The sequence below is a fragment of the Dermochelys coriacea genome, chromosome 5 (assembly GCF_009764565.3).
Source record: "Dermochelys coriacea isolate rDerCor1 chromosome 5, rDerCor1.pri.v4, whole genome shotgun sequence".
NCBI lineage: Eukaryota > Metazoa > Chordata > Testudines > Dermochelyidae > Dermochelys > Dermochelys coriacea.
In genome coordinates, this window is record NC_050072.1 from 51,221,621 (window position 1) to 51,249,560 (window position 27,940).

General features: G+C 40.7%; 1 long non-coding RNA gene across 1 annotated transcript in view; it reads right to left on the reverse strand.

The window, feature by feature from the left end:
* Positions 1-5,144: 5,144 nt before the first annotated feature.
* LOC122460152 overlaps positions 5,145-27,940 on the reverse strand; it is a 116,994-nt gene continuing 94,198 nt past the window's right edge. Inside the window, exon 3 of the long non-coding RNA XR_006281256.1 lies at positions 5,145-5,431. This is a non-coding gene — a long non-coding RNA (uncharacterized LOC122460152). The remainder of the gene's footprint in view (positions 5,432-27,940) is intronic.

A 27,940-nucleotide genomic window follows, 5' to 3' on the forward strand; every position in this document is an offset into this window, starting at 1 on the left:
TTCCATCTAATCCTCCTTTAACTCTCAGTATTCAGTCTTAACACTTGTGCTAGAGCAATATTGGGCTGCTGCTGAAGGCTCTCACACAACAGATATTTGTGCCAGTGCATATTGCAGGCACAATGATGCAGCACAACTTAATTTCCTCCTCTCCTAAGGACAAAAACCCTGCCTTGGAAAAAACCAACCCCCACTAGTCATACATTGCCCAGTAATTAATGTCAGTTTTCCTTTTTAGTCTGATATCTGAAGCTAGGTGTCAAGTTGCAGCCTCTCTCTTGAGTGCAATACAGAGGAACATAGCTTTTCAGTTCTGCTGTACTTTAAAAACATTAGCAGTCAGTAGCATTTAGGCAGCCTCTTCCCTGCCTCCAACATACAATCTCTCAACCCACATTGGTATCACTGCATACCACTCAAAGATAAAATTCCCCCCAGCAAGGAGGTCACACATTAGCTCCCACCCCCCACAGAATGGACTGTTGGGATACTTTGGGTGACACTGCATGTGGGCTTATGTGGAACCTCGGTGACAATAAAATGCCTAATAAACTAGGCATTGGTATACAATGTAACAAATCACATCATGACTTGCAGGTCTTCTCTTCTGAAAGCTAAGGAATGTCTTGAACACTATATTTGGGCTTTCCCAATGTGATTTTTTTAGTGCTGTTAGGTTAATTGTTAATGTTCATAAAGCATTTTTAAGACAAAGGGTGCCATATGAATGGTAAATATGATTGTTATTGAAATGGGCTGATACTGCTTCTGTAGCTTTGGTTTGCTTCTGAGCATATTTGAGTGTCTGGCTGCTAGTAGTGAGGCTGGGTAATCTTACTGCTAGTGCAGCACACGCTGACTGGCTGTAACTGTTAGATTAGAACTACCACATTCGTGGTAGTTTTCCTGCAGAGGAAAAACAGTCATTAAGAACTTTTAAAATCTAATTAAGCAGGTGGCCTTCTGAGGAGAACAATAAAGGGCAGAATGTTAAAAATTACAAGATTAAAATTAATCTGAATTTTCTTTTTTGAAAATACTGGAGTTACTCCAGCTATCAAGGGCAGAATTTGGCCCGGGGCTTTTCCAGCAAGCTCAAAAAGAAGCAGACAGCTCGCTGGCACTAACTAGCAGACAAGTTTATTACTAATCCATTTCAGCACCCTGAAAAATCAAAGCAAGCCTGACATCAAAATCACAAATCCTTCAGAGAGATGCTGGTCTGGTAGTTCAAATTCCAAATGCAGGTTGTATCAAAACAGCATTTTCCAAAACCTAAATGCTTGTTCCTAGTTTGTTCTTCACATAGAATGTTTTTCATGGTTTATTTTAAACTTTTATTTAAAACAGTTTATTGGCATATTTAAACTTCCCAGGCAGTATTGGAAATAAATCCCAATGCCATACCATTATGTTAGTCCATGAGAACTAGAAACTGAATGTTGTATTTTTCCATAGCAAATAGCTTTCAGCCTAAATGGCTCATTTTGGAATAAAGCAGTTAGGAAAGAAAGAATAAATATAAAGCCTCCATGAGGGTGCACAGTGTGTATGAGTCACTCTGTATTATCATCCATCTTGAACTAATTCTCATGGAGTGCCCTGAAGATGAGCATGGGCCCTACTGTTTAGATAAAGAGAGGGTATCTAGACAACAGCTTTGAAATTACATAGCTTTATATACCACAAGAAGTGACGATTAAAAATACAACATTCAAAAGGCATGAATTACATTCAAAGGGTCCAATCTTCTAAAGTGCAGAATGCGACTAAAGTCAACTCACCCTTCCTCTCTCTGAAAAACATACACCAACTAAACACAAGAGTCATGCATTTTAGGCCAAATTCTGACTTCAATTACACCCCGATGTCCTCATTACATCAATGGGTAACCAAGGCCAGAATTTTGCCCCATTATTCTTATTCTCCAGTTCAGATATAATGGCAAGAGTTATATAGCTTCTCTTTTCTTTTGTTATTGTCACTTTTATACCCAGTGAAGTATTGACAACATCTTTAACTTGGACCTTTAGATCCTAGATTGATTTAGTTACCAACTGTTCTTTTCTGATCAATGAATATCATCCAGTTTGGCAAACTGAATCTTGGCTATGGGAAAAAAACAGTTTTGAGTATTTGAAATACAGTTCTTGCAAAGTGAGGTCGGCACAGAAGTACAGTTAAGACAGAATTTGGTCCTCGGTTCTGCCAGTGTGAATCAGGGTATTTCATCGTAAGGAGAAGGATTACTCTGTTTTCACTGGGGAAAAGGAAATCGGAACCTAGTGCTCTTATCTTTAGATCTATAAGGCCATAAACTAAAACTATTCTCATGAGATTAAAAATCAAACCATTTTAATTAGTTAATTAACTTCCTTTTTTCAATGTGATACACATTAGACACTTCTATATACTTCCAGGTCAAAGATAACTAGTCAAACTAACATCAGATCCAATGGAATCATTCAATAATTTACCCTCTAATGCTGCCACCAGAGGTCAGACAATATAATGTCAGCATGTATACAGAAAAAAGTATTCCCCTTTCTCTTCTGCCCATATTACACTTTCAAATATACCAAACAAGACATATGCTGTGGGCATAATTTTCCTCTTGCTTACACCAGTTTTACACCAGAATAATTCCAGTGAGTTCAATTCTTTCCTCTGATCCACCTATCCAACACTATTGAAGTCAGTGGGGTTGCATGAGGCTGAACACTCCTCAATCTGTGTACACCATAGTAATCATTTATCAGAAAAATAAATAATATAACCAAAAGTTCAGGTTTCATGAAGATAAGAACTTTAATATGGATTAACTGTCAAGATGCAGAAGGTCATTTTTTGACAGCTTCCCCCTAATTTGGAGTGGTGGTGACTTTTTTTGGGGGGAAGGGGTTGGTTAAATATTAGCAAGACCCTTGAAATGACTATATAGACCATTTTGATCTTTTCCTGAGTCAATTTAATGATATCCCAGAGGACTGATGTCAGGATTTCTTATGACTGTAGCATGTCATTCCATGTGATTTTGATTTTTTGTACCCTCCAGGCATATGCATACAATATAGGGTTATGTCCTGTAAGGGAACACTTCCATACTTCTGCCTTATACTCTTTCCTCCTAATCCTCCCCCGCATCATATCTTGTAAGAGAGGAATACCTCCTTTGCATTGCTCTTGTAGTTGCATTTCTGTATGTCATTTAGCACAGTCTAACACACATCTAGACAGTACAATGTGCACCACTTATCAGTTATACCAAACAAATAACTCACAGAACTGATGAGAGTTTATTTTCTGGTAATTTTCAATTTTCATTTTGAATTATAAGAATGGGTTTTCTGATATAAGTTTTTTTCTTATATCGCTTCCTTATGTACCACAGTTATGTTTTTCTCATAGAAAAACAACCTAGTAGCACAGAGAGTTTAATAATATGTTTTCTTATTCTGCCCAAACGGTTCCACTCTAGAGAAAGTAACCTCCTGCACCAGGATCTCTCTCTAAAACCCAGACATTTTCATGTTCACCATGGTTCATGTTCCAGTCTCATTTGGAAATGCCGAGAATGTAATAAAAAAAATCAGGAGCACACGAGGGTCTACACATAAATAAGTTTCTTGTGCTGGTTTAGAGATGGATAGTTTATTCTGCCATCCTGTAAAGGAGAATGGTATTTACGTCTCCTATATAATGCATGGAGATAAGAAAGATGTCAAAAACTTTCTGCAAAAAGAAAAGGAGTACTTGTGGCACCTTAGAGACTAACAAATTTAACAAAATTTGTTAGTCTCTAAGGTGCCACAAGTACTCCTTTTCTTTTTGCGAATACAGACTAACACGGCTGCTACTCTAAAAACTTTCTGATGGCACCTGTTCAAGAAAAAGGTACACAACAGTAAAGCTTAGCTCCAAAAAACATTTACTGTTTGCTCTAACACTGCATTCATGCACATATGCTTTCCATCATTCCAGTAATTAATCCACAAGGACTGCAGTTAGTGTGGTCATGATGCTGGGATAAAGTGGTAAAAAGTTTCTATCAAAGATTATGGGCCAAAAAAAAAAGTTGTCTATTACTTTTTTTTTTCAAACTGTCCCTTCAGATCAAGTTAGTTTTGTAGAAAAAAATTATGTTTTGCATTTAAGTGTAGATCAGAATAAAGAACAAAATTATAGAGTAGTCTTTTTTCTTTCCAGAAGAACATTACCATTGTCTTATTGTCAGTAGCCGCTAACATCAGTGAGAGCCTGGGTACTGTTCAAAAGTAAAATGATGCTCCCACAGGTGACATTAGGGGCACAAGAATACAATAAGGGTACACAGAAGAGAAACAAAATGAAGGTAACAGATACCTTCACAATGATGTCCTCTTTTTTAAGCCCTGTTTAGGACTCAGTATGTCTAAAGCACTACACCAGAGCCGCCACACTGCTGCAGCACTTCAGTGTAGACACTATATATGCTGATAGGAGGAATTCTCCTGTTGGCATAGGTAATCCACCTCCTTGAGACCAGACCCCATAATATTGCTTTAATGTGGTTGAAGACACAGCTTGGTTGTTCAGGTTTTTGGGTGGCTTATTTCGGTATAGTGAGATGTAGTACATAACTATGCACAGAACATTCCATTTCCTCCTCATCCATGCATAGACTTCAAACAAAAACCAGACAACTTCCTGGGTGGTGAGGATATGCCAGATTCCAATACTGGTCACGTACACTAGTCAATGGAGTCAGTGTTATTTTGGGTCCACACTGGTATAAATGAGATCAGTATTTGGCCCACTGTAAATGGAGATGCAATCAATACAGCTTGAGATACTATACTAAGATGAAAATGAACCTGTGCCCTATACACCTTTTAAATAGTTAGTGCTTGATAGAACTGCTGTAAAGTCCACATATCATCTCAAAAGCCACAGTACATTTTTTAAAATGTTGGGACAATACACTTTGCCAGGATCTTATACATAGTGAACTAATAATCCTGTTGTGTGGAATGCATCCGATGAAGTGAGCTGTAGCGCATGAAAGCTTATGCTCAAATAAATTTGTTAATCTCTAAGGTGCCACAAGTACTCCTTTTATTTTTGCGAATACAGACTAACACAGCTGCTACTCTGAAAAAAATAATCCTGTTGTGGGTTCTAAAGATAATGACAAACAGGATGTGTATTTACACATGCTTTTCTCCTTGTGCTCAGATATCTAACATATTGCACACATTTTATTCAGCAGTTTTCAAAAAGAGTATGAGTGACCATGTTTCAACTCTATCCTACTGAAAGCATACACACGGTGTTTGTTTTGTGGGGCATAGGAAGGTCAGATACAGTATACTGGTTGCAAAGCAAGATACTTGGTGATCAGCCTCCACATCACTGGAATGGTCCAGAGGAAAGGTCTGCCCTGCTGGCAAGGCTAAAAAAGAAAAGAAAAAAGAAAAGCCAAGTCTCCATGTTTGGGTGCTGTGGAGCTGATCAAGGGTTGAGACGCTCATGTGAGTGAACCCTCCCACTGGCCAAGTACCATATCTATCTGTTCTTGGTCTTGTGCTTTCCCCATAGTTGGACTGTGCAGCCTACAGGAGTTAGCGGAACCCCAGGGCTGGAGCCTCCTTTCACAGCACCAGATGAGGCACAGACAGCCCAGTCAGCAAAAAATAAAAGACTAAAAATAATCTTCTGACGTTCTGGATAATAGGGTAGCGTAGAGGAGAGGAGGACAGAGAAAGGCAGTTTTCCTATCCTTAATCTTAGTAAGAGTTGTGGTTTCCTACCTCTGATTGCCAGAGAAAAAGAAATAGGAGACCCTTATAACCCGATCACCACTGTGGATGCTGATCCCCAAGTCAGAATGGGGAGCTCATTTACCACTCTCCTATTATGTGTAGTTTGGAGGATGGTAGGGCTTATATGTGATTTGTGACCCAATAATTCCCCCTCTTCACCCAGATTCACCTCAGTAATGGAGTTCAGCCCCCTATGACCCTTTTTAAGTTGATTTCCGGGCCATGACACTTTTAGCCATGGAAGAATCAGTCTCCTGGACAGTATTACAATGTACAAGGAAATACAGAGCCTGCAGATGTCATTCCCATGAGCCAATTGCTGGCTATGTAATTCTGGTCCTGGGAAGGAGGCAGACTTGGAATGACCCATAAAACTGAAATCTCCAGCATGCAGACACTTCCAAGAAGTAGCCCCTTGGGCTGTGTCTAGACCAGCTGTTTTCCTCCTAAAACATCTCACCATCACTAACACCATTACCGCTCCAATGATGGCAACACTAGTATAATAGGCAAAAAGAAAAGGCGTACTTGTAGCACCTTAGAGACTAACAAATTTATTTGAGCATAAGCTCTCGTGAGATACAGCTCACTTCATCAGATGCAGTGAATAAAGTGAGCTGTAGCTCACAAAAGCTTATGCTCAAATAAATTTCTTAGTCTCTAAAGTGCCACAAGTACTCCTTTTCTTTTTGCGAATACAGACTAACACGGCTGCTTCTCTGAAACCTATAATAGGCAAGACACCAGTGACTGCTGACATCTTTACCACTATACCATCAAGCCGTGTTCAGGCCAAGTCAAGACACCAGAATGACAGAGTGCTAGTAGCCACTGGCTCTTTGTCCATTCTAGAGTGGAACTGCACCAGTGGGAATTTTCAGAGAAGAAAGGCTGGTTTGGACAAGGCCTGTCTGGGAGAGAGTGTAACAACCATGGCTGTGTAGATCAGGCCAGTGGAGGCCCTGAAGCTGCAGATGAGAATTTAACTGAGATTTGACTCACATGGGCCCTGATCCAACTCCCAGTGAAATCAATGGAAAGACTCCACTACAGAGTCTTCTCCAAACACAGTTCAGACACAGGAAACTATCTGTCCCAAAGAGTTTGAAACAGCCTGAGTAAAAATTGCATCCCCTCACAATGAAGGAGGTTTTATAACCTCACTTATTAGTTCTCCAGTCATACATAAATTCTGCCAGGATAGACAAGACATGAATGTTTAATGTAAAAAAATAAGAAAAAGCAACACAGGTAACAGGCCCATTTTTCACCCTTTGCTGGTCACCATGAGTGAAATGAAGAGCTTTTAACTGAAAATTACTTTTTGTTTTGAGCTTGATCATTTAGATCCCATTCAGTTTGCAGATGGGATCTTAAAAAATAGGGTATTAATTATTTGTATTACATTAACATCCACCTGCACCAATCAGTTCCCTTGTGCTAGGTGCTGCAGAAACATGCAGTAAAAGGACAATGACTGCCCCAGCCAACTAAAAATCTTGGACATGACAAAATACAGCAGGTGGATGAAACAAACATATGGGTGAGAGGGAGGACAAGGTAGCAATAATAGGAGAATGTGTTTTCATAGATCAGCTGTGTATATAGAGTAGCTCACCACCTGCCTCATCATTAAATGCACATTAAAGATAGCATTGCACTTTTCAAGGGAGGAAGGATTTTCCTGATTTGCTTGGTCAAAATGGCTCTCTCATGTATGATGGTGGTTCCCTCCCTCCCCCCACTATGAAGATGGCTGAATTTCAGTGGTGCCAAACTATATCACTATATACTTTTCTCCAAGTGTTTTAGGATCCTTTAGGATGAAAAGTGCTATATCAATATATTATATGATAGTCAAATCCTAAGAATCTTATTTGGTTTTCCTGCCTCCATTGAGAATTTTTCATACTATAAACTGAGTAAAAATCCACTTAAGAATTATGTATTTGACTCATTACTTATTAACTATTATTCATTTTTAATTATTTATGATTAATTATTATTATTAACAGCAGCATCTTCTCTATGGGGAAAATATCTTTTTCCAAGAACTGATTGAAAATTAGCAAGCCTTAATATATTTCATGCATGAGTTGCTTATGTAGTTGTATATCAAAAAGAAAAACAAATATATTGACTAGCTCCTCTTAAGCAATAACTTTCAAGTGCAATGTTAACAGAAGACTTTGGCTAATTTTTTTAATTAACACCGAGTTATGGGTACAGCTCCTGTTTCAAATCTTCTGACAAGGATTCAGAATGATCGATCTGCAAGGATTGTATTTAAAGTTTGTTACTAAAGGAGAGACCTGGAAAGGAATTGCTTTTTCTATTATAAATGTAATCCAGCCCCACCCCCACTCCCTCAATCAGATACTGCCTTCTGATCTTTTGTAAGGAGTCTTCTTATTCAAATAGATAGAAACATCTTTGCAGCTCTGAAATATGAATGGCTAGTAAGATTCCTCCTTCAGGTCAGATACATAGTTGGGTCCCAGTCCAGCAGACACTTAGCACATGTTTAACTTTAAGTACATGCATAAGTGTTTGTAGGATTACGGCTCTATGGTAATATAAATAATCACATATTCAAACCTATATATAATATAAGGATTCCCAGACATGCCTCAATTCTCACCGTGAAGCTATCGTGTAAGCCCATTCCTACCTCCATCTTTTCTCTCATCTCCTCCTCCTACTCTATCCAAGCCCCTCAGTTTCCGGCTCCTTCGGTCCACTCACTGCCTCCTCCCATGTATACCAGTTTTACTCTGGTGGAACTCAGTTGACTTCAAGGATTTGTGAAATGAAACAATCCATTTCCAGTGTGTTAGCCCAGAATTTTTTATAAGAAACAAGAGATCACTTTGGCATCAACTAGTGCTGTAGTGCAAAATTATATAAGCCAGATATGTCTAAACACTATTTCCGAGGTCAAATTTTTCTCCCTTTTTTTTGTTTAGATAATATGGACACCAAATCCTGCCCTTACTTTACACCCCACACCACCCCTTTGATGTCAGTGAGGTTCCACATGGCATAAGTCAGAGCCCATGTGGCCCCATAGTTTGTGAATTTACTATAAGCGTAATCAGCTAGAAGGATAGACAGTCTCAGGATGTACTGACTTTTCCACAATAACTCTCCGTGACAAGATCCCCGGGGTGCAGCCTGGGACTGTGGGACCACTGTGCCCCCTTAACTCTCCCCAGCCTGGGCTGTCTTTTGCAATGCCTTGCTAGTGACCAGCAGCAAACCCTTCCAGGTGCTGTTATCACTCAATACTACCGCATGTAAAGACCCATACCCAATTATATTGCATGAATGCTCCCAGAGCCACTCATGAATCACACAGGGAAAGGCACCAGAGCCAAATTCTCCCAGCTCCCAGCACTGTACCTCAGGAATATACCATCTTGCACTGCTCAAGACAAGCAGTGCAAATTTATTAATTGGTTTACCACTTTTGCCTTTGCAAAACCTGAGCAAATTTGCCACACTCTTCATACAAACTCACAAGTAAAGATAAACAGTAAAAACAAATTTATTGACTACAAAAGATAGATTTTAAGTGATAGGCAAAAAGTCAGAGTTAGTTACCAAAATAAAGTAAAATATAAGCATGCAGTCTAAACTCTCAACCCTATTAGACTGGGCAACATCTAGATTAAGCAGTTTTTCTCACCCCAGTGGGATTTCACCCTTGAAATCTGGGCCAGTCTCCTTAGTTGGAGTCTTCAGAGTGTCCTTGTTGTTTGCAGCATAAGTTGGTGAAGGAGAAAGGCCAAGCCTGGGCCTCCTGTGTTCAGTTTTATACCCTCAGTCCGTGTGCTTACAAGTCCAGGCATGTCTGGGGGGCATTGCTAAGTCTCATACAGGTGAGTCATTGAACTGTAGCTCCCTTGCTGGACAATGGTTGTTGATGGGTTGTTTGACACCCCGTTTCCTTGTTGTTGCCTCTGGGGAGCTAATTTCTGGCTGATTCCCCAACTTACAGCATGTTTAGTGACAATGATACAACACAATTCTCATAACCAAATATGCATTAATGATATATATATATACAGTGATGAGCTGCCAAAATCTTAACGGGTTCTCTCCGCACCCCACGAGGGGGTCGTTGCCCATCCCCGCCCCCTGGGACTCCTGCCCCATTCAACCCCCCTGCGTTCCTTGATGCCCCACCCCCAGGACCCCTGCCCTGTCCCCTGACTGCCCCCGGAACTGGGCAGGAGGGTCTCGTGGGCCACTGTAGTGGGTGCCTACCCCACCCCTAAGAGGCAGAGGCACCTGCCGGGGGCGAGGTGGGGAGTCCCGGAGATGCTTACCTGGGGCAGCTCCCAGGAAGCATCCGGCAGGCCCTCTGACTCCTAGGGGCGGGGGAGCGTAGCTGGGGGGGAACAGGGGGAGTGGCTGCTCCCCCACTGATCACATCAAAAGTGGCGCCTTAGGTGCCGACTCCCTGGGTGCTCCGGGGCTGGCAGCTCCCTGCCCCGTGCCCGGCCCCAGCTCACCTCCGCTTCTCCTCCTCCCCTGAACACCCCACCTCGCTCTGCTTCTCTGCCCCCTCCCCCGGCTTCCCGCAAATCAGCTGTTCAGCAGGAAGCTGGGGAGGGCAGAGAAGCAGGCGGCGGCTTCCCGCTCAGGCCAAGGATGGCTGAGGTGAGCTGGGGCAGGGAGCGGTTCCCCTGTGAGCCCCCCCCCCGGGTTACCTGCTGCGGTGCGGACGGCCCTCCTCGCGCCCCCTATCCCAGCTCACCTCCACCTCCCTGGGCCTGAGCGGGAAGCCGTGGCCTGTGTCTCAACCTATCCCAGCTTCCCGCCCGAACAGCTGATTTGTGGGAAGCCTGGGGTGGGGGGCAGAGAAGCAGAGCGGGGCAGTGCGTTCAGGGGAGGAGGCGGAGGCAGAGCAGAGGTGATCTGGGGCTGGGGGTGGGGCATGGAGCTGCCGGTGGGTGCTCTGCACCCACCAAATTTTCCCCTTGGGTGCTCCAGGGTTGGAGCACCCATGGAGTCAGTGCGTAAGGTGCCACTCTTGGCTGGTTAAATTTAGAAGCCCTTTTAGAACCGGTTGTCCCTCGCAGAACAACCGGTTCTAAAAGGGCTTCTAAATTTAACAACCGGTTCTAGCGAACCAGTGCGAACCGGCTCCAGCTCACCACTGCATATATGGATAGAGAAATAACTTTTAGCAGATCATAACCTTTTCCCTGATAGCCCTAATATAAAACGTGCCTTGTAAGGTGTCAAGCGATTAATCTCACTGTTAATAATAGAATACCATTTATTTAAATATTTTGGATGTTTTCTACATTTTCAAATATATTGATTTCAATTACTACACAGACTACAAAGTGAACAGTGCTCACTTTTTTATTACAAATATTTGCACTATAAAAAACAAAAGAAATAGTATTTTCAATTCACCTAATATAAGTACTGTAGTGCAATCTCTTTATCATGGAAGTTGAACTTACAAATGTCGAATTAAGTACAAAAAAACCCTGCATTCAAAAATAAAACAATATAAAACTTTACAGCCTACAAGTCCACTCAGTCCTACTTCACCCAATCACTCAGACAAACAAGTTTGGTTACATTTGCAGGAGATAATACTGCCCACTTCTTGTTTACAATGTCATCTGAAAGTGAGAACAGGAGTTTGCATGGCACTGCTGTAACCAGCGTCACAAGATATTTACATGCCATATGCGCTAAAGAGTTATATGTCCCTTCATGCTTCAACCACCATTCCAGAAGATATGCATCCATGCTGATTACAGGTTCTGCTCAATAACGATGCAAAGCAGTGCGGACCGATGCATGTTCATTTTCATCAACTGAGTCAGATTCCACCAGGAGAAGGTTGATTTTCCTTTTTGGTGGTTCGGGTTCTGTAGTTTCTGCATCTGAGTGTTTCTCTTTTAAGACTTCTGAAAGCATGCTCCACACTTCGTCCCTCTCAGACTTTGGACGGCACTTCAGATTCTTAAACCTTAGGTCAAGTGCTGTAGCTATTTTTAGAAATCTCACATTGGTACCTTCTTTGCATTTTGTAAAATCTGCAGTGACAGAGTTTGTAAATCAAACAACATGTGCTGGGTCAACATCCAAGACTTCTATAACATGAAATATATGGCAGAATATAGATAAAACAGAGCAGGGGACATACAATTCTCCCCAAGGAGTTCAGTCACAAATTTAATTAATGAACTATTTTTTTAATGAACATCATCAGCATGGAAGCAAAAACAAACTTGTTTGTCTTAGCAATTGGCTGAACAAGAAATAGGACTGAGTGAACTTGCAGGCTCAAAAGTTTTACATTGTTTTGTTTCTGAGTGCAGTTATGTAACAACAACAAAAATCTACATTTGTAAGTTACACTTTCATGATAGAGATTGCACTATGGTACTTGTATGAGGTGAACTGAAAAATACTATGTCTTTTGTTTATTCTTTTTACAGTGCAAATATCTGTAATAAAAATAATATAAAGTGAGCACTATACACTTTGTATTCTGGGTTTAGTAGAAATCAATATATTTGAAAATGTAGAAAAACATCCAAAAATATTTAATAAATTTCAATTGGTATTCTATTGCGATTAATTGCAATTAATTTTTTTAATCACAGTTAATGTTTTTGTTAATCACATGAGTTAATTGCAATTAATCAATAGCCCTACTTTATATGTAATATCACAATTATAAAAAGATGAGGAATATGGAGGGTACGGATGCTACCCCAAGGTACAGAATGTCTCACCCTGCATACCAAGAAACCCCTGCTTTGAGAGTCAATGTAGGAGAGCTCCAGGAATCCAGAAGAACTGTGGGGGGCATGAGGCCACTGGCAGATTTGTGTGGTTCTCAGAGGAGCCCGCACCATGAGCTGGAGCCCTCACTGCCCCTGAACCCCAATGCTCTGCCCCAGCTCAAAGCCTTCTCCTGCACCCTGAACCCCTCATTTCTGGCCCCACCACAGAGCCCGTACACCCTTCCACACCCCAGCCCTGTGAAAATGAGCGAGTGAGCGAGGGTGGGGGAGACTGAGTGACGGAGAAGAGGGGGATGAAGTGAGCACGGGTGGGGCCTTGGAGAAGGAGTGGTGAAGGGGCAGGGCCTTGGGGTGGAGACGGGTGATTTCCTGACTTTATTTATACTGACACAAAACATTTATTCTCTTCAATTACTATTGATACCTCCCACTTGACCCAGGAAGTAGCATTTTCTAAGCCTGACACTAAAATCTTTTATTTCTACTCAGAGTGGCATTAAAAACTCAACATTCACTGCCCCTGAACCTACAGTATGGTATCTCTTACACTAGTATACAAGATACAATAGTATCTGTGGAAGGTGTTGAGTTTTTAATGCCTATCACTGGAAACTCTCTTAATTTAATTTTTATCAGGCATAAACCGTGAATCCTGTGCAGTGTCAGCTGCTTCTACAGATCTAAATATTTAAGGACATATTTTCAGCTGTAGCCTCTAATCCCACACCACCAAAATCATGAATGAAACTGTTTGTGTGCAACCTGTATTTCTATATGCAAAGAGTATTTGTATGTGCAACTTAGGAAGTTGTTACAACCCTACTATTTTGCTTTCATGCACATACAGATAAAGGCTAAGCTTTACATGTGCAAATGGATGCAGACACAACATATGCACATATGAAATCAAAGAGCACTTTGAAGCTCACTGATGATATGACCTTTGATGATAGCAGATTTCAGTTCCCAGGCAGAAGTGTGCAAGTGAAGAGAGAGGGAAGGACTGCCATCATATTTATTTCAAAATATGCACTGTAAATGAATCTCCCTTGCTGAAGTCAGACTATAATTTAAGCATTGAGATAGTGAGGCTAACATTTCAAAGTTAAGATATTTTTGAAGGAAATACAAACTACTGCTAACCCAATTGAAAGGCACTGGACAAAACTAGTATTTTTGGAAAGCCAGAATAGAAAGATAGTAACATTTTTCTATAAAAACAGCTCTATTTGGATGATAAAACTGATCAAATATTTGCAGCACCATGCAAGACTCCCTGCTTGATAAAAAGCAGATAACCTCTAGACCAGGGGTGGACAAACTATGGCCCACGGGCCGGATCTGACCCATGAGGGCTTTGGATCCAGCCTGCAGGATTGCCACCCCCAAAAGTGGGATGGGGAACCATGGCCAATGGGAGCTTTGTGCAGAGCCCTCTACCCCCTCCACCCCCCATCCCAGGCACCGCAGGGACATGGTGCCGGCTGCTTCCGGGGGCGGGGGCAAGGGCAGGGCAGGCAGGCAGGGAGCCTGCCCTGGCCCCGATGCACACCGCTGCCACACCGGAGCCGCTCCAGGTAAGTAGCATCAGGCCGGACCCCAAACCCCTCCTGCACCCCACCCCCCCAACTCCCTGCCCTGAGCCCCCTGCCTGCATCCCAACCCCCTGCTGCACCCTGCACCCCTCCTGCACTCCAACCCCCTACCACACCCCACACTCCTCCTGCACCCCAACCCCATGCCCTGAGCCAACTCTCACACTCTGCACCCCTCCCTGAACCACTTCCCTGAGCCCCCTCCCACACTGTGCATCCCCTCCTGAACCCCAAACCCCTTTCCTGAGCCTCCTCATATACCCCGCACCCTTCCACTGCCCCAACCTCTTGCCCTGAGTCGCTTTCTGCACATCACACACTGCACTCCTCCCTCCTGCACCCCAACCCGCTGCCCCAGCCCTACATTCATGGCCCTGCAAGCAATTTCCCCACCCGGATGTGGCCCTGGGGCCAAAAAGTTTGCCCTAGACTAAAATTAAGAAAATGCCAGTCATAGCAAGCTCCAATAATCAGGATTGGAGCCAGTTCTACAGTAACTAGCTTGAAAGCCCTCTCCCACTCATCACCTGTTATGCCACCTCAACTCACCCTGGATTTTACAAAGATATTTTTGCTTCCCATATGAGCTGTCTTACTGTTCAAAGTCTCTGTGAGGGGAGGGGATGTGGGGAAACATGGTGCTTTTAGTTGTCCCTGGAAGGCACATAGATGAAAGTTGTCCCTTCTAAGTAAGAACTTCTGCCATTATGGTTTCAAACCACTGTGATACAACAGAGACTGACAGGCTTAAGGTCTTTCTCATGGTTCTTCAGACGTGCTAGTTGAAAAGCTGCTTTTTTTAAGCTTTGTTATCTGGGCTTGCTTCCAGTATTTACATTACTTTATCAATATCTGTTCTATATTGTCTCTGTCACAGGGGTTCAGATACTGTACCTTGTATTTTATAGCCCCCCTGTTTCCTTTTAACTTATAACCTTTACTGAGAATGAATGCATTTGTCTGCAGATTGTCAGTAGAAAGGGTTGAATCATGTGGGTTTGGCATCAGTAGAAAGTGCTCAGTTGCTTTGTAATCCCCTGTATAGGGTTATTTAAAAGAAAAAAATGATAGAAAATAAGAAATGCAGGCAATTAGAAAGCTTACTCTAAGCCTTTGCTCCTGAACCACCAAGCAAATTTTAAAGTTTAACCAAAATTTTAAAAAGGTAAAACAAGGTAACTTGAAAAGGGATTTCATTATGTCCATTGCACATGCTTCTTGATTTCTTTTCTCATAAAAACAGTTCCCCACCCTACATCTATACTGCTCACACAGGACGTGATCCTATTTGTATCTGCATGTGTAGAACTCTATGCTCACCTTGAGCCCCACAGAATTACAGGACTGGGTCCAGTATCTGTTTCATAACATTTAGGTTAAAAAAAAAATCAACACAATTTTGCTTCTCCCTCATTGTTTCACTGAAATCTATCAGATTTTTGTACTACACCCATCATTGTAGTACTGCATCTGAGCACCTTGAAACGACAATCAGTTAAAAATCACATTAAAAATACTCATATATATAACTAAAAGCAGTTAGTTTTTAAAAGGTTATTAAAAGTGTGTGAAAGTGTCAAATTTCAGAAAGAGAGGCTAATGGTCCCTTTGTAAAAGTGAGCTTGTACAGTAACTGCTTGCCTGCATTTGTTCACACAGTTGTATATGCAAATTAGGTATATATAAGTGATGAAAGAGGACAGGAGAGCTGGCAGTTTCTGAAGGAGAGAATATTAAAGGCATAACTGCAAACTGTCCCAATGTGAAGGAAAGAGAAGATGACTAGTAAAACGTCAATATGGCTGCATCAGGAACATTTTAATGATCTGAAAAAACCAAAAAGGAACCCTACCAAAAATGGGAACATGGAGAAAATTGAGAAGGATAAGTGCAAGAGAATGGCATAAGCATGTAGGGACAAAATTAGAAAGGTTAAGGCACAAAATGAATTACACCTAGTAAGGGACATAAAGAACCTCTGCTTATTGCCTTTTAAATACATTAGGAGCAAGAAAAAGATGAAGGAAAGTGTAGATCCCCTACTAAGCAGGAAATGAGAGATAATAACTGATGACATCAAGAAGGCTGAGGTTTTTAGGGCATATTTTGCTTCAGTCTTCACTAAAAAGATTAATGGTGACCATATATTCAACACAATATTGACAACAAGGGGAAGGAATGCAAGTCAAAATAGGGAAAGAAGGTTGAAGAATATTCAGATAAATTAGATGTATTCAAGTCAGCAGAGCCTGATGAAATTCATTCTATGGTACTTAAGGAAGTAGCTGAAGCAATCTCAGAACCATTAACATTAGCAACTATCTTCAAGAACTCATGGAGGTAGGTGAGGTCCCAGAGAACTGGAGAAGGGCAAATGTAGTACCTATCTTTAAAAAGGGGAACAAAGAGAACCTGGAAAACTATAATAAGGTTTAATCTGCAGCAAGGAGAATTTAGGTTAGATATTGGGGGAGTGGGAATCTTTTCATCTTTAAGGGTAGCTAAGCTCTGGAATAGACGTTGTAAGTAGGATTTGGAATCCCCATTACTGGAGGATTTTAAAAACAGGTTGGACAAACACCTGTCAGAGATAGTCTAGGTTTCCTTGGTCCTGTGACAGGACAGAGGGCTGGATTTAATGACTTCTCAAGTTCCCTTCCAGCACTACATTTCCAGGATTCTATACTCTGAAGTATTGATATCACTTATATTTGGATAAAAATGTATAACTGCATGTATTACATATATAAGTGCTTAATCATATTTAATTCAACCAAGTTATTGAGCTCAATAATATCTTTTGGGAGGAGTTTCATAGGTTAATTGTACACTGTATAAAAGTATTTGAATTCTCTTATCAGTTTTAAGTGGCAAGATTAATGTAAATAATGTTGTTTAAAATTAAAAAGAAACCGTTTGCTTCTCTAAGAAAATTTTATCTCTGATCAGTGTATTTAATAGCCAAACCTACCATATAATGAAACCAGCCTCCAGCTCTAAAATTTATTTCTTGGCCCTTGCATTGCAGCTGAAATTGTTTTCTCCCTTTTTTTTTTGGTCATCACATTGACCATGCACTTCTGGGCAGACACATCTTAATCTAAAAAGCCATCATAAATATCCCAGGTTCAGATTTGAGTTGCATTAACTGGAAAAGGCAGATCTCTCAAATGTGATACTGCAACAATCAATATATTTTCCTTTCAGAACTGGAGAGAGACACCCACTCCCCCTTCTTCCCCAAAAGAAGGCAGGAAATCTTGCAACATAAAAGAAAACCACACAATCAGCATGCTCAGGACATCTATCAGCATTGCTTCCTCCCTTGGCAGCATCATCCATGCCACACTATTGTTGCAGGTACTATACAAAACCTGTGTTGGCAAGTTAATCCAAATAGCATTGGCTGAACATGGTATGCTCACCAGCCATCTCGCTGGTTTAATACAATTGAAATATGCCAAACCTACATCAATCACTTATCCAATTTCCTTTAGCTCTTTCCTTTTTATGGGACTATAGTGTTAAAATTTAATGATGCATTTCAGTGTTTTCTAATTTAGAAACAAAGGATTCCCCCCTCCCCCGCCCCCAGTACATCAAGAACAGACTTCCATTTTGGTCCTTGTCCTCTTGCTGTGTAGCTGCTATTACAGAATTGCCACTGCGGACATCTGGTCATGGCAAGTTCTCATTATGAGGCATTTTGCTGCATTAAACTTGTTGCAGGATATTTTGTCAGTGACAGCTGGTCACAAACATTTCCTCTCTAGCAGCATATATAATGGGGAATGGATTTATTATTTTGAACTCTAGGCCCCACAGATACCAACACAGATAGCATTTAGTTGCCACTATGATTCTGCAGCTTATCATACAAGATTCCTGCAATAAAATTTTACACAGTGAAATTTCACGGTGGCCAGATATCATGGAAGATTGGAATAACATGAAAGGAATTGTGCTTCCCAGGTGACTTGAGAGCATTAGCCGGGGGTTGGGGAGGGGGAAGAGATCTCTGGTTTCAAGTGTAGGAGCTATACCTTCTGCTCTAAGGGGAGAGCTTTAATCAAAATTGTCAAAGCCAGTTAATTATTCTTAACAGATCAGAATGATAGTTTTGCTTTTCAGTGATGCCATAGGCAAGAATGGTTACATATTTCATTTATTTTTCTTTAAGTCTTTGGTCCTGATTATTTCACATGTGGTTTGGCAAATGTGTCTTGCTCTTTAATGAGGGGTATAATTGCTTGGAAGCCTCATTCCATCCTTTCCTTTGCAGTTCACATGATCAGTACATATCTCTAAATACAAAAAAATGTTAGCAAGTGAAAATGCTGAATTAAGATCAGTGTCACTTTTATTCTTAGCAGCCTTTATCACCTAGGCTATGGTCTGGCATACTGGAGATTCAATGAAATCTAACTGAGCATTAGTACAGGCAGAGCATCCAGTACTGTTACTCATGCTAACTGACAGAATAATTCCCCCACACTCTACCCCGGCCACCTGCAGTCCAAACTAAATCAAACACAGTTGAACCCCACTGGGAATTCTGCCAGGTGAAGGATCCCAGGAATGGGTCCAGTGACTCAGTCAGAAGAAACAATAGCAGAGCCATTTGATTTTTTTTTTTAAGCATAGAAAGGAGGACAGGCAAGTACAAGACATTTCTTACACATTTAATTAAATCCTATGCAGGTTTTGTTGTTGTTGTTTTTAAATTGTGTTGTGTTCTTACCAGAGCTGTGGGTAACATTTAGTGTCACAAATTGCAGAGACTGTTGTAAAGCCATTGCAGAGACTGATTTTTTTTTTTTTGGCCATTGATCTATAAATGAAATTATCTACCATATTCAGGCCTGCTCCTGCAAATCATTACTTCCATATGGAGGTCACTGGATTCAAAAGAACTCATCTATGAATTGGGCTTTTATTAGAATTTTTTAAAAACAATTTATTCCGCCCCCCCCAGGCTAATAGAATATAAAAGTGAACATAAACAAGAATTCCTCATATTATACACCGTAATTTACTAAGAGGCAAATTCTATCCACTTCCCTCACAGCGGTGTCCACCGATTATACTATGTAAGGCAGAGATAGGATTTGGATGGCAACAGGGATGTAAACCCCTTTGCAGTGCAGAACCCACAGCAGCTGGGGAGGAGAGCAAGGGCAGGGCAAGCGAGAGAATCTGTTATTCTGAGGGCTTGCCTTTCCTCCCCACCCCATAAAATCCTAACCTAGAACCAGATCAGAAATGTGTCTTTATTAAGGAGTGGCCTAAGAGCCTAGATTTGAAGTGTAGATCCTAGTTTTGCAACTTGAGCCCATCCCTGCTTATAATTCACATTTGTTTATAATTAGAAGATTCTGTCAGTGTCTTCAGATAGTAAGTATGGTCTTACTTCAGTTTATTGCTTCCAATAGAGGAATTTTTCCATGTGGTTCTCTCTCTAACCACTAATATTTCAAACCTGAATATTATTTTTCCCCTTTAAGTCAGCTAATTTTTGTATTGATATAATTTATCAGAACTATTTACTGTTTTTAATTAGCAGAAACTAGATATGCCTATCAACACAAAACCATTGATATCCATCAGAATGAACAGCAGAAAAATGAACTTCAAGATTCCTCTCTCATTAAGAAAATAAATGACAGTCTCATAAGACAGTTATTCAGCATTAGCTGTGAACCACTGCTGCTAATTCACAGGAATTGTTTGCATACTAAGTATTAAATGCAGGCAGATTAATGTTTTATTAAGAAGATTGGGATTCCCACACATACACACCTCCAAATCAGAATTTTTTCAAAGTTTCTCTTTCTAACCTAGTCCAAATAGATCTGCTGGCACCCACTCTAGAAGAGACAGTTGCTGCTGGTTTGCAAAAACACACACAACCAAACACATAAACCTCCACAAAACATTCATGAGATGGGTGTCAGAGTAGGACTGAGCATGTATATTAGGGGAATTATGTTTGCCTACACCAGCCAGAGTTGAGTTTACCAAACTGCATCCAGGACATGCTTGTTTTCTAGGACACGCTTGCTTTCATTGAACATTATTATGTCTTTGCATACTAAATGTATGCATATTATATGTAACTGGGGATTCCCCTGGTGTAAAGGAACTCACCCCATCCTCCACAATCTCCAGTATAAGGGGTGTGACTGGAATGTGCTGTACTCTGGTGGTCAGGGTCTGCCACAGCAGACGTTGTGGGTCATTGAAAGTGGCCCTGGAGACTGGGGAAGTACAAACCATTTTTATTCTCTCCCATTGATCCTATACCACGCCTAGTTTGGCCAGACAGAAAGACAGACTCAGAGAGAGCAAACTGCTTCTCTGCAAACCTAAAATAGTGTGCAGCCCCAGAATTCATAGATGTTTGGATCTCAAGTTTAGGCTCAGGCTCATTTTGACAATAAAATAAGTAACACCACTGATTATCCTTTAATTCCTGTGATTGCTGCTTCATCTCTTCTAGGTCTTTTATCAATTTATTGTTTGAGAAAGTTAATATAGGGTCCACTTGGTTATGTGGAACAACACAGTATAGCTGCTACCTTAGCACTGACACAATGCTGCTTGCCATTCTGGAAAGTGTTCTTCTAATAACTCTCATCAAGCAGACACAGAATCATAGGACTGGAAGGGACCTTGAGAGGACTTCTAGTCCAGTCCCCTGCTCTCATGGCAGGACTAAGTACTATCTAGCACATCCCTGACAGGTGTTTGTCTGACCCATTCCAATCATGGAGATTCCACAACTTCCCTAGTCAATTTATTCCAGTGCTTAACCACCCTGACAGTTAGGAAGTTTTTCCTAATGTTCAACCTAAACCATCCTTGCTGCAATTTAAGCCCATTGTTTCTTGTCCTATCCTCAGTGGTTAAGGAGAACAATTTTTCTCCCTTCTCCTTGTAACAACTTTTTATGTACTTGAAAACTGTTACGTCCCCTCTCAGTCTTCTCTTCTCCAGACTAAACAGATCCATTTTTTTCAGGTTTCAGAGTGGTAGTCGTGTTAGTCTGTATCAGCAGAAAGAACAAGGAGTACTTGTGGCACCTTAGAGACTAACAAATTTATTTGAGCATAAGCTTTCGTGGGCTAAAGCCCACTTCATCAGATAAATGCAGTGGAAAATACAGCAGGAAGATAGATAGATATACAGAGAACATGAAAAAATGGTGGTTGCCTTACCAACTCTTAACAAGACCAATTGATTAAGGTGGGCTATTATCAGCAGGAGAAAAAAAAACTTTTGTAGTAATAATCAGGATGGCCATTTCAAACAGTTGCCACGAAGGTGTGAGTAACTGTAGGGGGAAAATTAGCATGGGGAAATAGTTTTTAGTTAGCATAATGACTCATTCACCCCAGTCTTTATTCAAGCCTAATGTAATGGGGTGTCCAGTTTGCAGATTAATTCCAGTTCTGCTGTTTCTCGTTGGAGTCTGTTTTTGAAGTTTTTTTGTTGAATATTTGTGACTTTTAGGTCTGTAATTGAGTGTCCAGGGAGATTGAAGTGTTCTCTGACTGGTTTTTGAATGTTATAATTCTTGATGTCTGATTTGTGTCCGTTTATTCTTTCGCATAGAGACTGTCCAGTTTGGCCAATGTACATGGCAGAGGGGCATTGCTGGCACATGATGGCATATATCACATTGGTAGATGTGCAGGTGAACAAGCCTGTGATAGTGTGGCTGATGTAATTAGGTCGTATGGTGGTGTCCCTTGAATAGATATGTGGACACGGTTGGCAATGGGCTTTGTTGCAAGGATAGGTTCCTGGGTTAGTGTTTTTGTTGTGTGGTATGTGGTTGCTGGTGAGTATTTGCTTCAGGTTCGGGGGCTGTCTGTAAGCAAGGACTGACCTGTCTCCTAAGACCTTGGCAAGTGAGGGATCTTCCTTCAGGATAGGTTGTAAATCTTTGAGGATGCGCTTGAGAGGTTTTAGTTGGGGGCTGAAGGTGACAGCTAGTGGCGTTCTGTTACTTTCTTTGTTGGGCCTGTTCTGTAGTAGGTGGCTTCTGGGTAACTCTTCTGGCTCTGTCAATCTGTTTCTTCACTTCAGCAGGTGGGTACTGAAGTTGTAAGAACTCTTGATAGAGATCTTGTAGGTGTTCGTCTCTGTCTGAGGGGTTAGAGCAAATGCGGTTGTATCTGAGAGCTTGGCTGTAGACAGTGGATCGTGTGGTGTGGTATGGATGAAAGCTGGAGGCATGTAGGTAAGTAAAGTGGTCAGTAGGTTTCCAGTATAGGGTAGTGTTTATGTGACCATCGCTTATTAGCACTGTAGTGTTCAGTCTTCCATTTTAGGTCATGTTTCCTAGACCTTTAATCATTTTTGTTGCTCTTCTCTGGACTTACTCCAATTTCTCCACCTCTTTCCTGAAATTTGGCATCCAGAACTGCACACAATACTACAACTGAGGCCTAATCGGCGTGGAGTAGAGCGGAAGAATTACTTCTCGTGTTTTGCTTACAACACTCCTGCTAATACATCCCAGAATGATGTTCGCTTTTTTTGAAATAGTGTTATACTGTTGACTCATATTTAGCTTGTGAGCCACTATGACCCCCCAGATCCCTTTCTGCAGCAATCCTTCCTAGATAGTCATTTCCCATTTTGTATGTGTGCAATTGATTGTTCCTTTCTAAGTGGAGTGTTTTGCATTTGTCCTTATTGAATTTCATCATATTTATTTCAGACAATTTCTCCAATCTGTCCAGATCATTTTGAATTTTAATCCTATCCTGCAAAGCACTTGCAACCCCTCTCAGCTTGGTATCATCCGCAGTTTTTATAAGTGTACTCTCTATATCATGATCTAAATCACTGATGAAGATATTGAACAGAACTGGACCCAGAATTGATCTCTGCGAGACCCCACTCGCTATGTTCTTCCAGGTTGACTGTGAACCAGTGATAACTACTCTCTGGGAATGGTTTTTCAACCACCATATAGTAGCTCCATCTAGATTGTATTTCCCTAGATGGTTTATGAATGTCATGCGAGACAGTATCAAAAGCATTACTAAAGTCAAGATATAACATGTCTACTGCTTCCCCCCATCCACCAGACTTGTTACAGTGTCAAAGAAAGCTATTATGTTGGTTTGACATGATTTGTTCTCGACAAATCCATGCTGTCTGCTACTTGTCACTTTATTATCTTCTAGGTGTTTGCAAATTGCTTAATTATTTGCTTCATTATCTTTCCAGGTACTGAAGTTAAGATGACTGGTCTGTAATTCACTAGGTCATCCTTATTTCCCTTTTTATAGATGGGCACTGTATTTGCCTCTTTTCCAGTCCTTTGGGATCTCTCCCGTCTTCCATATTACACAATTGTAACATGCACCTCTAACTTAAAGAGCCTGACAGTGGGACCCAGAATAATAGACATGGATACATCCCTCTTTTGCCCTGCTTCCTTGTGTTCTTTCATATTTAGCCTAGATTGTAATTTCCTTGGGGTAGGGACCCTGGGGTTTATTCTCTCTATAAAGCACTAATGTGTATCTAAAGTAGTATATATACAAATAATAAATAATAAATATAACAAAATAATTTTGCTTTTCCACTTTGTTTGGCTAAGCTTTGTTAATGACTAAGAGTTCAGCCCTGCAAAATGCTGAGTTAATGAAAGCAGAGTTCTCTCAGCTGTGGGCTGAGAAAATGAGATTTCATGGAGAGAATAATGTATGCACACACAGAAATGATGCAAGCCATTACAATAATGCAATTGTCGAGGTGGTTTCCCCATGATGTAGTAAAGTGGAATATAGACCCAGACAGATTTTTAAACAGTAACCATAAAAGAATTACTTCTCCCTTTTGTGTTAAGGATGCCTGCATTTATCATTAGTGCAGCTGCAGTCAAATAGGGAAATGAAAATTAAATCAATCCATAATTTGCCTGAACACTACAGCCAGTGATAGGGCACTATGCTGTGCAGGGAGAGACTCTTGTTGAGCTCAGAGAGGGAACAAGCCAGAAACACTGACTCACTACAGCTGCAGAAAATGCTGAGATAGCAGCTTGCTCCTGAGGAGCAGAGAGCGCATGAGGTTACAGAGCAGTCAAATGAGTAGTAACAACAAAGCTTGTTACAGTATTTGTGTTCTGTAATGCCCTTTGGATTTACAGAAAATCGTTTCCAAAACATAAAACACACTATTTCCTCACAAGGTTTTTCATGTGCAATTTTTGATTAAATTTGAATTCTTTCCAAGGTTCCCCCCGCCGCTGGCATGTAGATTTTGCAGATACATCTCTGCTTATGTAAACTCATTCCAGGTTAAGAGTTAGGCCAACAGAGAATGCTTTTGAAAATCCCAGCCTTAAATGCTAAACACATTCATGTTATGCACTTTGAGTTTAAACCTCTCAACAGCCCTTCAGGATAGAGAAGTTTTATTGCATCCATTTTGCAGAGGGGGAGTTGAGGCACAAGGAAGTTTAATGACTTTCCTAAGGTCATATAGGAATTCCATGTGATCCCAGACTTGCAGTCTTCTGCTTTAGCCACTGATTTTATATGGCCTGCACTATTATAGCAGCTGAGCATCTGATTGTCTTTAATGTAGTTATCCACCCTGCACACTGAAGTAGGGAAGAATTTTACAGATGAGGAACTGAGGCACAGAGAGACTCTTTATCTACACACAACCGTTATATAATTTGAACTCCCTCTATATATAGTTAGAGTTGTACAACACCCACTGAACCTCACCCCCAGTGTCATATGGGTGCTTATACTAGCATAGCTTATTCCTGTATGGAAAGAGGATAAGCCATACCAAACTATGGCAACTTTACATCAGTATAACTGCATCCATGCGAGCGGTTGTACGATACCAGTGTCCCTATATCAGTATACACACACTAAATCTGTGGCAGAGAAGGGACTTGACTGCACATCTCCCAAGTCAGTGTCCAAATCACTGGACCGTTGTCCTTCTCCCGTACATACTCTTAAATGTGACCACTTTTCCTGTAGTTCATGTAAGCTAACATGTGGATATTTCAAGCCCTTCTCTCTGTTCCAGTGATATAAGAGCCAGAGTCTGATCTCATCTATACAGGTTTAAAACTACCAGTTAGGGTGACCAGACAGCAAGTGTGAAAAATCGTGACAGGGTGGGGGGGATAATAGGAGCCTATATAAGAAAAAGACCCAAAAATCGTGACTGTCCTTATAAAATCGGGACATCTGGTCACCCTACTTTAATGCCACCAACTTCAAGGGAATTACTCTATATTTACACTGGATACAATAGCTGAGGTCAGAATCTAGTCCACAAGTATCCAGATCCAGAATGGACAGTTACAATATAAAGTATGGTTTCAGAGTAGCAGCCGTGTTAGTCTGTATTCGCAAAAAGAAAAGGAGTACTTGTGGCACCTTAGAGACTAACAAATGTATTAGAGCATAAGCTTTCGTGAGCTACAGTTCACTTCATCGGATGCATTTGGTGGAAAAAAAAGAATCTCCCCTCTGTTTTTTCCACCAAATGCATCCGATGAAGTGAGCTGTAGCTCACGAAAGCTTATGCTCTAATAAATTTGTTAGTCTCTCAGGTGCCACAAGTACTCCTTTTCTTTTTAATATAAAGTATGTCTTCAAAACTGTGGACATTAATTGCCATAATCTAAAAAACATACGTCACCTCATTTTCTTTTTTTAGTGCTTTTGTCTCCTTCCATAAATGACTATTAATAATACAGCAGGTACAGGACTTTCTGTCCTATAATATATCATCATCATCATGTGCAGTTTTAATATCAGAACATTTCAAAGTAATGATAAAAGTAATTACCACCAAGAACAATTACGGTCAACATGCAAATGTGTTTTTCAAAAGTGTCATTAAAAGAGGTGAACAAAAAACATTTCTCCTAAAATTTGTTGAAGTATGCTCCTTTTGTGTTAATTTTCCCGTTATCTCTGAGCAATCTGTTTTTGTTTACACAATGCTTGTGCAAAGCAATTTTTAATCTCACATATTTGAGAACTCAAATGCTTCTTCCTAACTGCTACCTCTTCCAGTCCTCTAAATACAGGTTACATTCATCCAAGCAGGGAATGAAAACAAGATCTGAGTTCATCTGGCATTGAATACTGCCGACTGAATTCTGATAGCAAAGTGCTCACATCCAATCCGCAGAGTTAAAAAAAAAAAAAAAAGCACAAAACATTTGAACTGAGCAAATCCAAATAAATGACAGGTCTCGTAAGCATTCTGTGAGGAGAAAGAGATTAAATTAATCAAGTAAATTATACAACCCTTGAATTATTTGCTCAGCATTAGTCAATACATATTTGAAGCTGTAGTACTTTAGAAGTGACATGAAGCTCATTATATTGCTAACTGTCTATACTATCAGTGTTTCACATTTCTTTTTCTTAGTTTATTCTTTTTCCAGGTTGAAGTGTTGTACCCAGACACCTTATCAGTTAGCCTTGGGGGACTCTCTCTTTGCCATTCAGAACTATGGTAGGGGAGACAGTGCCAACATGCTAGGAGGAGCCATAAGGAGGAAGGAAAAAAGCCATTGTCAAGCCTCTTTCTTATTCTCCTTTCTCTAATTATCATTCAACAAAATGTTTTCATCAAATCAACTGAAACCATACTGTATGATTCAATCCATATAATGTTGCTCATTGCACTGTCAAAGTTCTTACAGCAAGAGGCCGAAATGTTGCCACTGGACCGCTATGAAAAGAAGAAAAAGGATGTTAGAGAAGCACAAAGGGAATGAAGGATTCAGTGTTTCACACTACGGGTGTGCATCTCCTGAGGTCTGTGTAATTATGTGCCGAGTGTCACCTCACAGAGCTAACCCCACACATTTTTCAGGAAGAAGCAAAGATATTGGTGAGCCTCTGATGCTCTTCTTAACATTATCTCACTTAGTGATTTACTAAGTAAAGAAAGAAATCAGAAATTGTTTTGGTGCCTTAAGAAACACAGACGAGCATGTCTCTTCAGCAACATATCACTGACAGCCAGACTGAAGTGAATGCAGTAATGAAAGATTACGAGCCAGAAGCCAGTTAAGGTAGTTTTCTTATTTTCTGCTCTCCATGCCACTGTTCAACTGCTGCTGAAGACTAGCCTTTCCTTTCTTGTCTGTAACAAAGAGTCTTTCACAGGGAGGGGCACTTCTAATTCAAGTGCAGAAAATCTTTATATTCCATTAAAATAACCCACCAACATCCCAGCCAGTTGCTTTGGTTTTGTGTAACTGCTTATTGTGCTTTCAAACGAAAGAGTTGTCACTATAGAAACTGCCACATCACATGGTATTATAGAATACCTGTTTAATGAGACATTTGTATTTCTTGCAGTCTATAGGAGACATACACTTCACCAAATAGCTGTTGTTTGGAAGTAGAGAATATACAACCAGTACCACTGTTTTGTTTATTTTTATTTTTTTTTAAATTCTTTTGCATCCAACGGAGATACATGTACAAACGTATCTGCCTATTTGAACTGCACCTTATCAGTAACATCAATTCTCCTGGCATTGTGGAAGTTTTGAGATTATACGATATGGATAGAGAGGAAAAGGAAAAGAGCAAATCTGCTCTTAAACACTCAATCCACAGTTTATTTGGGAGGAACGAGGGGATCATGAAGCTCTTTATTAGCTACATAATCTAGCATGTTTCAGAGTAGCAGCCGTGTTAGTCTGTATTCGCAAAAAGAAAAAGGAGTACTTGTGGCACCT